Source organism: Tachyglossus aculeatus, chromosome 18 (assembly GCF_015852505.1).
Source record: "Tachyglossus aculeatus isolate mTacAcu1 chromosome 18, mTacAcu1.pri, whole genome shotgun sequence".
NCBI classification, from domain to species: domain Eukaryota; kingdom Metazoa; phylum Chordata; class Mammalia; order Monotremata; family Tachyglossidae; genus Tachyglossus; species Tachyglossus aculeatus.
In genome coordinates, this window is record NC_052083.1 from 32612729 (window position 1) to 32628402 (window position 15674).

Genomic DNA, 15674 nt, shown 5'->3' on the forward strand with positions numbered 1-15674 from the left:
AAAGCAAATATGGAACTAGACTGTGAGCCCACTGTTGGGTAGGGACTGTCTCTATATGTTGCCAACTTGTACTTCCCAAGCGCTTAGTACAGTGCTCTGCACACAGTAAGTGCTCAATAAATACGATTGATTGATTGATTGATTGGAAGCAGTCGGGGAGGGGGTCGGAACCCATCCCTTTATTTCCCACTGAAGACAGAATTCACCAAAGCCAATTTCACTACTCTTAAGCTCTCTTAGAAATGCACATATTGACATTAGAGAAGGGCTGCTATAGGCATAACAATATTCTGTCTGTGAGTATGGGAATTTAACATGCAAAGAAGATACACACTCCAACAGTCCCTTACTCGACATTCTGGGTAATGCTTCTGTGCTCAACTGGACCATCAGAAAATTGTAAAATTGGACTTTCACAAAAACAAATCATTTTATCCTCTTAGTGTGAAGAACTTAATAATTACAATAGCCCCATTTGGAATACTCCACTGAACCCAAATGGATAATACATACATTGATGAACACAGTAGTCCTTTTCAAATCATCAGAAACCCTTTCCTCTTTCAAAACTAGGATTTGAGTTCCATGTGAATGGCGGGTATTAGAGAAAGGAGAAAGCTCATGTCTTAAATTTTCAAAAATGCTCATTTATGCTAGCTCAATAACATCTATACACTCTTTCTTGAGACAAATAAGATGTATCAGTGGTAATTTGTGCAAGCAATTTGAGTCATTAGCCCTTCCTTGTAGAAAAGATACACAAAATTAATCCACAAAAATCCAAGAAATAGATTGTTTTTAAAAGCAGACGATCATCATCAATGGTATTTATTGATGGCCTGCTGAACATAAAGCACTGTACTAAGCTCTTGGTATGTGACAGCAGAAGCAAGGCTACTGTTCTTTGCCACTCAAAGAGTTTACAATCTAGTAGGGTAAACAGAGTCAAAACGAAATTGACAAATGGGGAGAACAGGAGGAAAAACAAGCATATAATAGCAGTAGTCCAAACATGTCAGTATGAATTGAGTAAATAAATCACTGATATACCCAGGTACAGAAATGCTGAGGATGGGATTAAACTATGAAAGCGCTAAAGTGGTTGTTGTGTTGGCGTGGCTCAGGGATTGTGAATTAAATGAGGAGGGCTCCTGGACAAGGTGGGTTCTTATGAGGCCCTTGACAGTGAAGAGGTCAATACATATCCATGTTATTCTTCACACTGTCCACATATTTTGAGGTGGGATTGTGCTGTACCTGGAAAGTAAGAAAGGCTTAAGAGTGAGAGTTGGGATACTACTACCACTTTAAATCTCTTTCACTTTCTGGAGATCAATCTCACAAATCTGTCAGTATGCATCCACCAATTCAATCTACCAAACAAATGCTCAATCACCAAATAAGCAAGACAAATTATCTCACGGGAGAACCTACATGGGAAGAGACTACGACATGGGCGGGGCCAAGAATGGTGATCAAGAACAGAACCCAAGGCTATTTATTACTATTATTATTACCACCACTACTACTTATTAAGCACTTACAATAGGCAAAGCCCTACACTAAGTATTACAGTTCCACAAAGATAAGTTAACCGAAGTTACTATCCCACACAGGCTCATGATTTAAATTTCCATTTATTGTTAATCCATATTTATTCTCACCTTCCAACACCTGGCCCCGGCACCAATACTTACATTCATGTTATTAGGCTCTTCTCCCTACCTGAAATTTGCTTTAGTGTCCATCTTTATTGCTAGAGTTGCTCAACTCCTCAAAGGCAGGGATCACATATACTAAATTTATTGTATTCTTCCAAGAGCTTAGTAAAGTGCTCTACACAAAGTGCTCAATAAATGCCACTGATTAATTTACTTACTGTAGAATGTCCAAAGACTCATTCTGTACTGTTGTACCAATCTTCTATTTAATGCCACTTCCCAGCTTTCTGCAGGAAACATTGGAAACCCATTGCAGTTCACACCAAAGGTTGGCATTCTGGTCTGCAGAGCTCTTAAAAACAGTCTTCAGGGGAATATTTTGAGCACACGTGCCCTTTCCAAAAAAAAAAGAAAAAGAAAAAAGAAAACCCCGTCAGGAAGTCAAACAGGTTCAGCAAGTAAAATATTGCCATGATATCAAGCTATGGTGGAGAAACTGAGTAATCTGTAGCAAGAAACACTGGGAAGAGAGATCACTGATAAGCCCATTGTCTCAGAGGAAACATAAGAGCCACTCTGCTCTGAGTACAATTCTCTTTTATTGATTCTTGAAGTTGATATTTGAAAAACCGCTTACAGAAGTTCTTACGGTTTTCTTAATTAGTGCTGCATTTCTGTACAGCAACAGTTTACAGAATAGTAAAGCATAAAGGTTAGGGAAGATGTCAATAATGGCCTGTGCTACTTCGGTAGAAGCATATCTCCAGGTAAATTTCTCCAAAGATGGTAAGTAAATAGGGTTTTCTATGAGGCATCCCAATTTTCAGTTGGCCTGGGCCCCTGCCTGGTGCTGATCTATATAGTGCCAGACAGTCTATTTATTTTATTTTGTTAGTATGTTTGGTTTTGTTCTCTGTCTCCCCCTTTTAGACTGTGAGCCCACTGCTGGGTAGGGACTGTCTCTATATGTTGCCAATTTGTACTTCCCAAGCGCTTAGTACAGTGCTCTGCACATAGTAAGCGCTCAATACGATTGATGATGATGATCTAAGACATCCTGTCTTGCAGCACTTAGCATCCCGCTGCTAAGCTCTGCAGCTCAGATGTAGCGTCCAGGTTCACAGGGACCTGGGAGTGAAACTTCGTACCTCTTAAGAAGTTGGCCGGGGCAGGGGGATAGGTCAGGGTATCCTAGAGAAACACTGTGGTTTAGGGCCAATTGTAGCTGAATTGGGCAGACAGCTTCAAAATGACAGCCACGTGATATCATCAAACTACAAGCTGGAGTAGCCTGTGTCCCCTCTCATGCATCTTAGGGTCCAGATTTTTCACTGGCTGCTGCTGGCCACCCTAGTAGGAAAGGCCTCATCAGCGTATGACTACAGGCAAATACACAGCTTGCTCAGCAAAGGAGGTAAAATTAAACACAGTGATCTGTGAATGGAGTCAAGCAGGATTTCACCAGGGGCCTGGTCTTTAGATCGCCTTCAAGAGCAATTTCACCAATTGACTGCTGTGGCTGCAGGACTCTTAAAGGAAAGTTCTAATCCTGACTCTGCCACTTGCCTGCTGTGTGACCCTGGGCAAATTACTTAACTTCTCTGTGCCCCCATTTCATTTGTAAAATGGGGATTCAATATTTGTCCTCCCTCCAATTATAAGCCCCATGTGGGACCAGGACTGTGTCTGACCTAATTATTTTGTATCTATCCCGGCACTTCATAAAGTGTTTGGTCTATGCCTCTAGACTGAAAGCTCATTATAGGCAGTGGAACAGGATAATTCCACTGTAATACCTCTCCCAAGTGCTTAATACAGTGTTCTGCACATAGTAAGTGATCAATAAAGACCATTAATTGATTGCCACATAGTGTTTAACAAATATTATCATTACTATGATTATTAGTGGCCTTTCAGGGATAAGTTGCCCTTCCATTAATAAATAGTCTGATGGCCTTTTAGAGTTTTTTTCAATTACAAAAAAAATAAATAAAAAGCTGCATTGGTCTGAGATTTCTTGCTCTGTCCAGACAGTACTGAAGCAGTGAAGAATGGCTTCGCTGTCATGGGACTAGCAAGCATTTTTATTTCTGCTTCTCAGTGTTGTGACCTGAGAGTGTGTGCCTTAAGACAGTCAGACTCCAGATCACAGGGATCCCAATTATTCCAGTGAAAAGTGTGCTTTGTTTTTTCAGCCTACCAACAGCAGTGTAGAAACATTTGTATATTTGGACTTTTTTTGTTACCAATTTTCCTATTTGATGCAGACTATTTGTCCCTCCTCATTTACCTCAAATGTTCCATTGAATCCCCCTCCCATACTTAGTACTCTTAGACTCTTGAGTCACTTCACTGGAACAGGGTCGATCTGAGGTCCTGTGCTTTTCCCCTCACCAACTTCCCCCCTGGTTTTCCATTTAGAAATTGTCCTGCCACCTTATAAAAGGTTAATTCCAGCAGTCAGGTGTTTTTGTAGTGGAAAGAATACAGGTCTGGGAACTGGAGAACCCAAAAAACCCTACCACATCCTGTTTGCTGCTTAGCTGCTTCAAGTCTCAGTTTCCTCATCTACAAAATGGGGATAATAATACTTACCTTTTCCTGTCTCACAGGGATATTTTAAGGACAAACATTGCCTTAAGTGATGTGAAAGTGCTTTGGCAATAAAGGTGCTATAATTAAATCAAGATATTTTAATTCAGGTTGAGAATGTCCTTTCTATATAAATTTCACTTATCCTCCAAAGTCTCTCAGTTCCTCTTGTCTCTAGTCTCATTGCCCCATCCATGCACTGAGACTTCAGAGTTCTTACTAGCCTCTCGGGTTGCAAGTTGGACTGGAGGTATTCCGGAGAATCTTGACTTCAGTCTCCTAACTAGCATATTAAATTTGCCCTCCAATATCTCCTTTCTCAATGTCATTGGTACCAAGAGACTGCAAGTCCCATCGAGGGTCAGGGACCACTTCTAATTCCCACCTGGGTATTCTCTCCCAGCATTTGATACGGTGGTCAACACCATTTCAACGACACTAACAACGACCTGCAGCATCTCCTCCCCAGGCCCCTCTAACAGCCTGTCTGTTTGCCTCAAAAGGGTCACTCTTTTGGCACCCAACTAGCACATCACCATGCAGCCTTTTGGACAGCATAAAATTAGTTGTATAGATGTCTAACGATTGCATCAATCGGAACCTTCTGCTTCTGTCTATCCTGTAGGAACTTCCCTCCCCCACTTCCCCTTCCCTCCCTTGCTTCTTGGAGTTGTGCCCTCCATGCAAGAGGGGCACTGTGATATCAAGATAGAGGGTGGGGCTCATGTAAGAATTTGTTCCTGTTCTCTCTCCTACTTAGACATGCTGTGGGACAGGGACTGCATCTCACCTGATTAATGTGCATCTACCCCAGCGTTTATAACAGTGCTTGACACTGAATAAACGTTTAACAAATGCTACAATAATTATTTTGCACTAGATAGTCTCATTTTCTGGGGCTTTCTTTCTCCTCGGCGGGCTAAAGACTGTCACAAGAAAATATATGCATATATGTATATATGTTTGTTGTATATATGTACATATGTTTGTACATATTTATTACTCTATTTATTTATTTATTTATTTTATTTGTACATATCTATTCTATTTATTTTATTTTGTTAGTATGTTTGGTTTTGTTCTCTGTCTCCCCCTTTTAGACTGTGAGCCCACTGTTGGGTAGGGACTGTCTCTATATGTTGCCAATTTGTACTTCCCAAGCGCTTAGTACAGTGCTCTGCACATAGTAAGCGCTCAATAAATACGATTGATGATGATGATGATGATGATGATGAAAAACATCCCTGAAAGCCTCATTGATCAATGTTTCCCCAAACTTCTCCAGTTCACACTCCCTTCCCTGAAGAGAATAGACCTGTTTGAGGATCAAGAACTAATTGCACCTGACATACATTTAAGACATTTACCCCCAAATACCCCTGGTATTTACAATCTAAGTCTGAGGGAGGAAAATTTAATGTCCACTTTACAGATGCAGTAAGTGAGGCAAAGAGAGGTGAAGTGACTTCCCCAAAATCACATAGCAGACAAGTGGAGGAACAAGGACTAGACCCAGGCCCTCTGACTCCCAGGTTTGTGCTCTTTCCTTTCCCCAAAGAAGCCCCTCCAAAGAAGAGCCTCTATCTTTATTTCTATGGCATGTTCCCTAATACAGTGTTATGCATGTATTAGACACAATAAATGCTTTGCATCGGATGATGATGGATTTCTCCTTCCATTTCTTGATTATATGATTATTTTGTCCGAAATCATTTCTGAACTCTATTTTTCCTTTAATATTCTCTCCAGTGCCATCACAACTACAAAATTAATGAAAGAGTTGGGTTTAATGGGAAGAAACGTTCTCACCTTAAACTCATCAGTCCTCTTGGTATTTTTCATTAATTCTCTGGCACTTCATCACTTTAAATACCTGGCCCTTTAGAAATTAAAATCAACCATGAGGTGTCTGCCAAGAAAGACAAGCACTGATTAAATTGGAATCTCTCCAGCCCCGTTTCTTTGCTAGGCTTTACATCTGAAGATGACAATTATGACATTTTGTGCACGTGGATGACTGAAAATAGTGATGTGCGAACAGTATCCCTCCCTTGACTGCAAGTTTACATAGCCAGGGCGACCTGTTGTCTGCTGCTTCAAAGACAGAATGCAATAATGTTAACTATTAAGAAAAAACACTCTTCAACAGACTTGAGTTCATGTGGGTGGGAAAAGTTTGAAAAACCCAAAACATTGGCATAATCTCATGGTTTTGGGGGGTTTTTTGGTTTTAAAATAAAGCTTACTTGGTTGTTTAGTGCATTGGAAAGTGTGATTACATGTAAGGTGTTATTGATGATATATGTTAAAGGGTACCCAAATGTGACAAAAAAAAAGGCAGAGCTTTGTGGTATTCTGTTGACCGGTTTGGGGAGGGATTGAGGGGAGGATGATGGGCCTTCTTTGCTTCTATGGTTAAACTGGACGGTTTGGTGATAATAATAATAATAATGATGGCATTTGTTAAGCGCTTACTATGTGCAGAGCACTGTTCTAAGCGCTGGGTGCAGTGCGCTTTGTTGACTTCATCCCCTCACAATATTTACTATTCCTGAAAATTCTTTGAACACCCCAAATGACATACCTTCTACTCCTTGGTTTTGGATGCAGATGTACTATCTTCAGCTCCAGAGTGGGACAGTTGAAATAAGCATGATCTTTGGGTCCTATTTTAATGCCTAATGAAACCACAACATGTAATTGGTGGCTGGATCATACTTTGCATTAAATTGTACCCTTAGTAGCCTAAAAGTTACGGCACTTTCCAAAACATCTAATGTATCAACAGGGAGTGAGTGATTTTTGCTCTTAAGTCCATACTGTCTTAAATCCAAGTCTTACTTGGAGAAGCAGGGTGGCTCAGTGGAAAGAGCCCGAGCTTTGGAGTCAGAGGTCATGGGTACAAACCCCGGCTCCGCCAATTGTCAGCTGTGTGACTTTGGGCAAGTCACTTAACTTCTCTGTGCCTCAGTTAACCTCATCTGTAAAATGGGGATTAAGATTGTGAGCCCCTCGTGGGACAACCTGATCACCTTGTAACCTCCCCAGTGCTTAGAACAGTGCTTTGCACAGAGTAAGCGCTTAATAAATGCCATTATTATTATTACAAAATTGAAATTTTCACTGCCTCAAACATTTAATTGATGACACTCACACCAATATACTTTATCACAATTGATATATCAATTAACTATATACTGTGTTTAAAAATTCACCTTAAAATAAATTATACTGCCTATCTCACTAACACAACAAAATCACCTTAAAGAATTTGAAGTTATTTGACCTTTTTCACTTCAATTTTAGTGCCTTTTTCACAAAACTAGGAAAGTGTTAACATTATAGTAATCTTGGTATCCTTTGAAGATTACAGAACCTTGATCTGATACTGCCCATTTGTTTAAGAGTATTTCCTGCCTGAGGCACATTACATCTGTGCTCTGAACCCTGAAGGGAGTCAATTTAATCTGTATGTGAAAATCTCATTTTAACCTATAAATCTTAATATTGTCCAAGTGCTAGCTACCCTGCAGGTGGTTTCTCTCGCCAAGACACCTGAAAACACTTACTGGCTAGTCATTTTCCCCTCCGCCCCCCACACACATTCTTATCTGAATAACACCATCAAGCAACAAAAGTCACACACACACAGTAAATCATCTTCATTGTGAAGCAGCATGGCCTAGTGGATAGAGCACAGGCCTGGGTGTCAGAAGGTCATGGGTTCCAATCCCCACTCCACCACTCTGCTGTGTGACCTTGGGCAAGTCACTTTACTTCTTTGGACCTCAGTTACCTCATCTGTAAAATGGGGATTGAAACTGTGCGCCCCACATGAGACAAGGACTATGTGTCCAACCCGATTTGCTTGTATCCACCCCAGTGTTTAGTAAAGTGCCTGGCACACAGCTGAGCACTTAACAAATACCACTATTATTATTATCTTCAGTTAGCCTAGCATTAAACAAGTGTATCTTAGTTCCTACTTGTTATATATTAATTATTCTGGTTTGGCATTTTGAAGAGACATACCCTGAGTTTTCTAATCAAGTTGCAAATGAAAAACTATTAAAAATGGGTAAAAATGAGTGAATAAAATTATTTGGGCAAAGCTGCATTCTAGAAAATAAAATGGATAACAAGCAAAGAGTATTGATTGCATATTGATTTATCATACATTTTTATTATCTTAAACAAAAGCCTACATAGGTAAAATTGAAGGTGGTCTCAAGTAATATAGCTTGCATGCTGGAAACCCAAGGAAGATCAATTTGGGCAAGTAGGATTGCAAATTCTGAAAAACTACTAGTTTACTCTGAATTTTACATCAGACAATCCTTTCGGGTGTCCAGAAAATTTCAGGAGGGAAGAAGTGGGAAATCTCAAGACTTAATTCTTAACCAGCTCCATATCCTACGAACTTCCGCTACAAACTGAACTTCCTAGTATCTTTCGGGGCTCCACACTCAGAGAGCTCTAGAGGTTATCCATTAACGGGGTGGGGGGCAAACCGGTTGTTCCTGCCCCCGCTAGAACTAGTAGTAATAATATGTCTGGATTAAACTATTGGAGAAATGACTTTAGGAACTAAATATCAGGGAGACTGGGTTGGTCACTTGATTACTACCGTACAATGTGACGCTGGATTTCAGTTCCATCCTCAAAGATTCTCGAAAGGCATCAAATCGATTGTCTGGTTTGCTCATCTTGGAATACCGTGACAGGTAAGTAAAGGTACGAATGATAAGCAGCGTGGCTCGGTGGAAGGAGCACAGGCTTGGGAGTCAGAGGTCATGGGTTCTAATCCCAGCTCTGCCACTTTTCAGGCATGTGACTTTGGGCAAGTCACTTAACTTCTCTGAGCCTCGGTTACCTCATCCGGGGATTAAGAGTGTGAGCCCCACATGGGACAACCTGATCACCTTGCATCCCTCCCAGAACATGGTAATGCTTAACTATTATTATGGCTCGGTGGAAAGAGCACAGGCTTGGGAGTCAGAGGTCATGGGTTCTAATCATCATCATCATCAATTGTATTTATTGAGCGCTTATTATGTGCAGAGCACTGTACTAAGTGCTTGGGAAGTACAAATTGGCTCACAGTCTAAAAGGGGGGGGGGCAGTCTAAAAGGGGGACAGTCTAAAATCCCAGCTCCACCACTTTTCAGCCATGTGACTTTGGGCAAGTCACTTAACTTCTCTGAGCCTCGGTTACCTCATCCGGGGATTAAGAGTGTGAGCCCCACACGGGACAACCTGATCACCTTGTATCCCTCCCAGAACATGGTAATGCTTAACTATTATGAAAAGGTTACGTGCCAAATTGGCATGTATTGGTGGCTCTGAAACAAAAAATCAGGAGCTCCAGGGATGCAAAGCTGTCCAGTAATTTCACTTCATTCATTCAGTCGTATTTAGTGAGCAGAACACTGTACTAAGCGCTTGGAAAGTACAACTGCACTACTCCCTCATCTCTAGGGTTTGTTTCTCTTAACGGAGGTGGTTAAGCCATGGCTAAATCTTGCCGTGCCCCTTACAACTGCTACTTTGGGGGCTTCCTGGGAATCCGGATTTCTGTACCCCAAAGCCCCAAGGTGGGGGCTTCGGCCCCTTTGGTAGAGAGCCGGGGCGGCAACCCTGAGGTTTCCAGGCTATATCGAAGCTAGCCGCCTCTGCCCCTGGCCTCCCCCTCGTCCTCTTAACGTTTTCTGGGGTCTGGTTGACCGTTGCGCTGTGGTTTGGGCTTTCACTTCGCTGTGGTTTGGGTTTTCACTTTGCCCGGTTTGGTCAACGGTTTCTCGGCCTCGCCGAGGACACCCTACGTTGATGGTACTTTGGTGGTAACGGAATTCTATTTATTCTGACAACTTGACACCTGTCCACGTGTTTTGTTTTGTTGTCTGTCTCCCCCTTCTAGACTGTGAGCCCACTGTTGGTTAGGGACCGTCTCTATATGTCCCCAACTTGTACTTCCCAAGCGCTTAGTACAGTGCTCTGCACACAGTAAGCGCTCAATAAATACGATTGAATGACTGAATGTGCTGATCATGAGAGAGAGGGGTTGGGGGGGGACACTCCGGGAAGCGCGTTATCTACACTCGGGATCGTCGCGAACTTCGTCGAGGCAGGTTTCTGGTTTTCTTTTGAATAACCCGGCGGCCCCCAACACCTGCCGCTGCCGGCGGAGGGGAAAGCGGCTTCTTCGCCCAGTCGGGGGGTGCCGGGGCTCCCGCCATTCGCCGTTCTAAAAACAGGGGCCGAGGAAACAACAGCGCTTAGAACAGTGCTTGGCACATAGTAAGCGCTTAACAAATACCATTATTATATTAACGATTGTAAGTATAGTATTAAATATTATAACTAAATTAGAAGACTACTAGTCTTCTAGACTGTGAGCCCGTTGTGGGGTAGGGACCGTCTCTATATGTGGCCGACTTGCACTTCCCAAGCGCTTAGTACAGTGCTCTGCACACAGTAAGCGCTCAATAAATACGATTGAATGAATGAAATATAATCTTATAACTAAATATAATATGATTGTTTGATCATGGGTTTTGTTATATTAAAGACTATATTATATTAAATATAACGATTATTGTTATTAATAATAATCATGGTATTTGGTCAGCGCGGCTTAGTGGAAAGAGCCCGGGCAAAATAGAATCTTATAACTTAATATAATATGATTATTAATAATGGGTTTTGTTAAATTAAAGACTATATTATATTAAATATAACGATTATTGTTATTAATCATAATCATGGTATTTGGTCAGCGCAGCTTAGTGGAAAGAGTCCGGGCAAAATATAATCTTATAACTAAATATAATATGATTATTAATAATGGGCTTTGTTAAATTAAAGACTATATTATATTAAATATAACGATTATTGTTATTAATAATAATCATGGTATTTGGTCAGTGCGGCTCAGTGGAAAGAGCCCGGGCAAAATATAATCTTGTAATTAAATATAATATGATTATTAATCATGGGTTTTGTTATATTACAGACTATATTAAATATAACGATTACTGCTATTAATAATAATCATGGTATTTGGTCAGCGTGGCTTAGTGGAAAGAGCCCGGGCAAAATATAATCTTATAATTAAATATAATATGATTATTAATCATGGGTTTTGTTATTTTAAAGACTACATTATATTAAATATAACGATTATTGTTATTAATCATAATCATGGTATTTGGTCAGCGCGGCTCAGTGGAAAGATCCCGGGCAAAATATAATCTTGTAATTAAATATAATATGATTATTAATCATGGGTTTGTTATATTAAAGACTATATTCTAGTAAATATAATGATTACTGTTATTAATAATAATCATGGTATTTGGTCAGCGAGGCTCAGTGGAAAGAGCCCGGGCAAAATATAATCTTGTAATTAAATATAATATGAATATTAATCATGGGTTTCGTTATATTAAAGACTATATTATAGCAAATATAACGATTATTGTTATATATTATATTAAATATAACGATTATTGTTTTTAATACTAATCATGGTATTTGGTCAGCACGGCTCAGTGGAAAGAGCCCGGGCAAAATATAATCTTGTAATTAAATATGACTATTAATCATGGGTTTTGTTATATTAAAGACTATATTATAGTAAATATAACGATTATTGTTATTAATAATAATCATAGTATTTGGTCAGCACGGCTCAGTGGAAAGAGCACGGGCTTTGGAGTCAGAGGTCCTCGGTTCAAATCCCGGCTCCTCCACTTGTCAGCTGGGTGACTTTGGGCAAGTCACTTCACTTCTCTATGCCTCAGTTCCCTCATCTGTAAAATGGGGATGAAGACTGTGAGCCCCACGTAGGACAACCTGATCACCCTGTATCCTCCCCAGCGCTTAGAACAGTGCTTTGCACATAGTAAGCGCTTAATAAATGCCATTATCATCATCATCATCAGGTAACTGAGGCCCAGAGAAGTTAAGTGACTTGCCCAAAGTCACACAGCTGACAACTGGCAGAGCCGGGATTAAGACTGTGGGCCCCTCCGTGGGACAATCTGATCACCTTGTAACCTCCCCAGCGCTTAGAACAGTGCTTTGCACATAGTAAGTGCTTAATAAATGCCATTATTATTATTATTATTATTATTAGTGAGCGGTTACTGTGTGCACAGCGCTGTACAAGTTGGCAACATATAGAGACGGTCCCTACCCAACAGCGGGCTTACAGTCTAGGAGCTGATCATCCTCATCAATCGTATTTATTGAGCGCTTACTGTGTGCAGAGCACTGTACTAAGCGCTTGGGAAGTACAAGTTGGTAACATATAGAGACAGTCCCTACCCAGCAGTGGGCTCACAGTCTAAAAGGGAGAGAAAGAGAACAAAACCAAACATACTAACAAAATAAAATTAATAGAATAGATACAAGTAAAATAAATAAATGGAGTAATAAATATGTACAAACATATATACATATTATATTATTATTAGTGAGCCGGGATCAAGACTGTGGGCCCCCCCGTGGGAGAACCTAATCACCTTGTAACCTCCCCAGCGCTTATAACAGTGCTTTGCACATAGTAAGCGCTTAATAAATGCCATTATTCATCATCATCATCAATCCTATTTATTGAGCGCTTACTGTGTGCAGAGCACGGTACTAAGCGCTTGGGAAGTACAAGCTGGCAACATATAGAGACGGTCCCTACCCAGCAGTGGGCTCACAGTCTAAAAGGGGGAGACAGAGAACAAAACCAAACATACTAACAAAATAAAATAAATAGAATAGATATGTACAAGTAAAATAAAGTAATAAATATGTACAATCATATATACATATTATATTATTATTATTATTAGTGAGCCGGGATCAAGGCTGTGTCCCCCCCGCCCCCCGTGGGCCAACCTGATCACCTTGTAACCTCCCCAGCGCTTAGAACAGTGCTTTGCACATAGTAAGTGCTTAATAAATGCCATTATTATTATTATTAGTGAGTGGTTACTGTGTGCAGAGCACTGGACTAAGCGCTTGGGAAGTACAAACTGGCAACATATAGAGACAGTCCCTACCCAACAGTGGGCTCACAGTCTAAAAGGGGGAGACAGAGAACAAAACCAAACATACTAGCAAAATAAAATAAATAGAATAGATATGTACAAGTAAAATAGAGTAATAAATATGTACAATCATATATACATATTATATTATTATTCTTATTAGTGAGCTGGGATCAAGACTGTGGCCCCCCCCGTGGGCCAACCTGATCACCTTGTAACCTCCCCAGCGCTTAGAACAGTGCTTTGCACATAGTAAGCGCTTAATAAATGCCATTATTCATCACCATCATCAATCGTATTTATTGAGCGCTTACTGTGTGCAGAGCACTGTACTAAGCGCTTGGGAAGTACAAGCTGGCAACATATAGAGACAGTCCCTACCCAACAGTGGGCTCACAGTCTAGAAGGGGGAGACAGAGAACAAAACCAAACATACTAACAAAATAAAATAAATAGGATATGTACAAGTAAAATAGAGTAATAAATATGTACAATCATATATACATATTATATTATTATTAGTGAGCCGGGATCAAGACTGTGGGCCCCCACCCCGTGGGCCAACCTGATCACCTTGTAACCTCCCCAGTGCTTAGAACAGTGCTTTGCACATAGTAAGCGCTTAATAAATGCCATTATTATTATTATTAGTGAGCAGTTACTGTGTGCACAGCGCTGTACAAGTCGGCAACATATAGAGACGGTCCCAACCCGACAGCGGGCTTACAGTCTAGGAGCTGATCATCATCATCAATCGTATTTATTGTGCGCTTACTGTGTGCAGAGCACTGGACTAAGCGCTTGGGAAGTACAAGCTGGCAACATATAATCAATCAATCGTATTTACTGAGTGTGTGGGGCACTGTACTAAGCGCTTGGGAAGTACAAGCTGGCAACATATAATCAATCAATCGTATTTACTGAGTGTGTGGGGCACTGTACTAAGCGCTTGGGAAGTACAAGCTGGCAACATATAGAGACAGTCCCTACCCAACAGTGGGCTCACAGTCTAAAAGGCGGAGACAGAGAACAAGACCAAACATATTAACAAAATAAAATAGAATAGATATGTACAAGTAAAATAAATAGAGTAATAAATAAGTACAATCATATATACATATTATGTTATAATTATTATTATTAGTGAGCTGGGATCAAGGCTGTGGGCCCCCCCGTGGGCCAACCTGATCACCATGTAACCTCCCCGGCGCTTAGAACAGTGCTTTGCACATAGGAAGCGCTTAATAAATGCCATTATTCATCATCATCATCATCAATCGTATTTATTGAGCGCTTACTGTGTGCAGGATACTGTACTAAGCGCTTGGGAAGTACAAATTGGCAACATATAGAGACGGTCCCTACCCAACAGTGGGCTCACAGTCTAGAGGGGGGAGACAGAGAACAAAACCAAACATACTAACAAAATAAAATAAATAGGATATGTACAAGTAACGTAAATAGAGTAATAAATATGTACAATCATATATACATATTATATTATTATTAGGGAGCCGGGATCAAGACTGTGGGCCCCCCCCCCGTGGGCCAACCTGATCACCTTGTAACCTCCCCGGCGCTTAGAACAGTGCTTTGCACGTAGTAAGCGCTTAATAAATACCATTATTATTATTATTATTATTATTATTATTAGTGAGCGGTTACTGTGTGCAGAGCACTGGACTAAGCGCTTGGGAAGTACAAATTGGCAACATATAGAGACAGTCCCTACCCAACAGTGGGCTCACAGTCTAAAAGGGGGAGACAGAGAACAAAACCAACCATACTAACAAAATAAAATGAATAGAATAGATAGGTACAAGTAAAATAAATAAATAAATAGAGTAATAAATATGTACTAACGTATATACATATTATATTATTATTATTATTAGTAGTAGTAGTGAGCCGGGATCAAGACTGTGGCCCCCCCACCGTGGGCCAACCTGATCACCTTGTAACCTCCCCAGCGCTTAGAACAGTGCTTTGCACATAAGAAGCGCTTAATAAATGCCATTATTATTATTATTATTATTATTAGTGATTGGTTACTGTGTGCACAGCGCTGTACAAGTCGGCAACATATAGAGACGGTCCCGACCCAACAGCGGGCTTACAGTCTAGGAGCTGATCACCTGGCAACCTTCCCCAGCGCTCAGAACAGCGCTTGGCTTATGGTGAGCGCTTCATAAATGACATTATTTATTATTATTATTATTATTATTATTATTATTAAGGACTATTATTATTATTATTATTATTGGGGACGGAGTTTTTAGAAGGGGGGAAGGGACCATCCGACCTACCTCGGCTCCAGGAACCGGGGTGAGGGTCGGGGGAGAGAGATTGGTGTGAGGGAGGGGAGCCGTTGCCATGG

The 15674-nt window shown here is 40.7% G+C and overlaps 1 long non-coding RNA gene across 1 annotated transcript; it reads right to left on the reverse strand.

Moving 5' to 3' along the window:
* Window positions 1–662: 662 nt before the first annotated feature.
* On the reverse strand, window positions 663–15665 carry LOC119940260. The gene is made up of 5 exons (XR_005454899.1): window positions 15604–15665; window positions 6838–6931; window positions 6063–6162; window positions 1880–2055; window positions 663–1257 (listed from the first exon to the last, which is right to left on the reverse strand). It is a non-coding gene; the product is annotated as an uncharacterized LOC119940260 (long non-coding RNA).
* Between the last annotated feature and the right edge of the window lie 9 nt (window positions 15666–15674).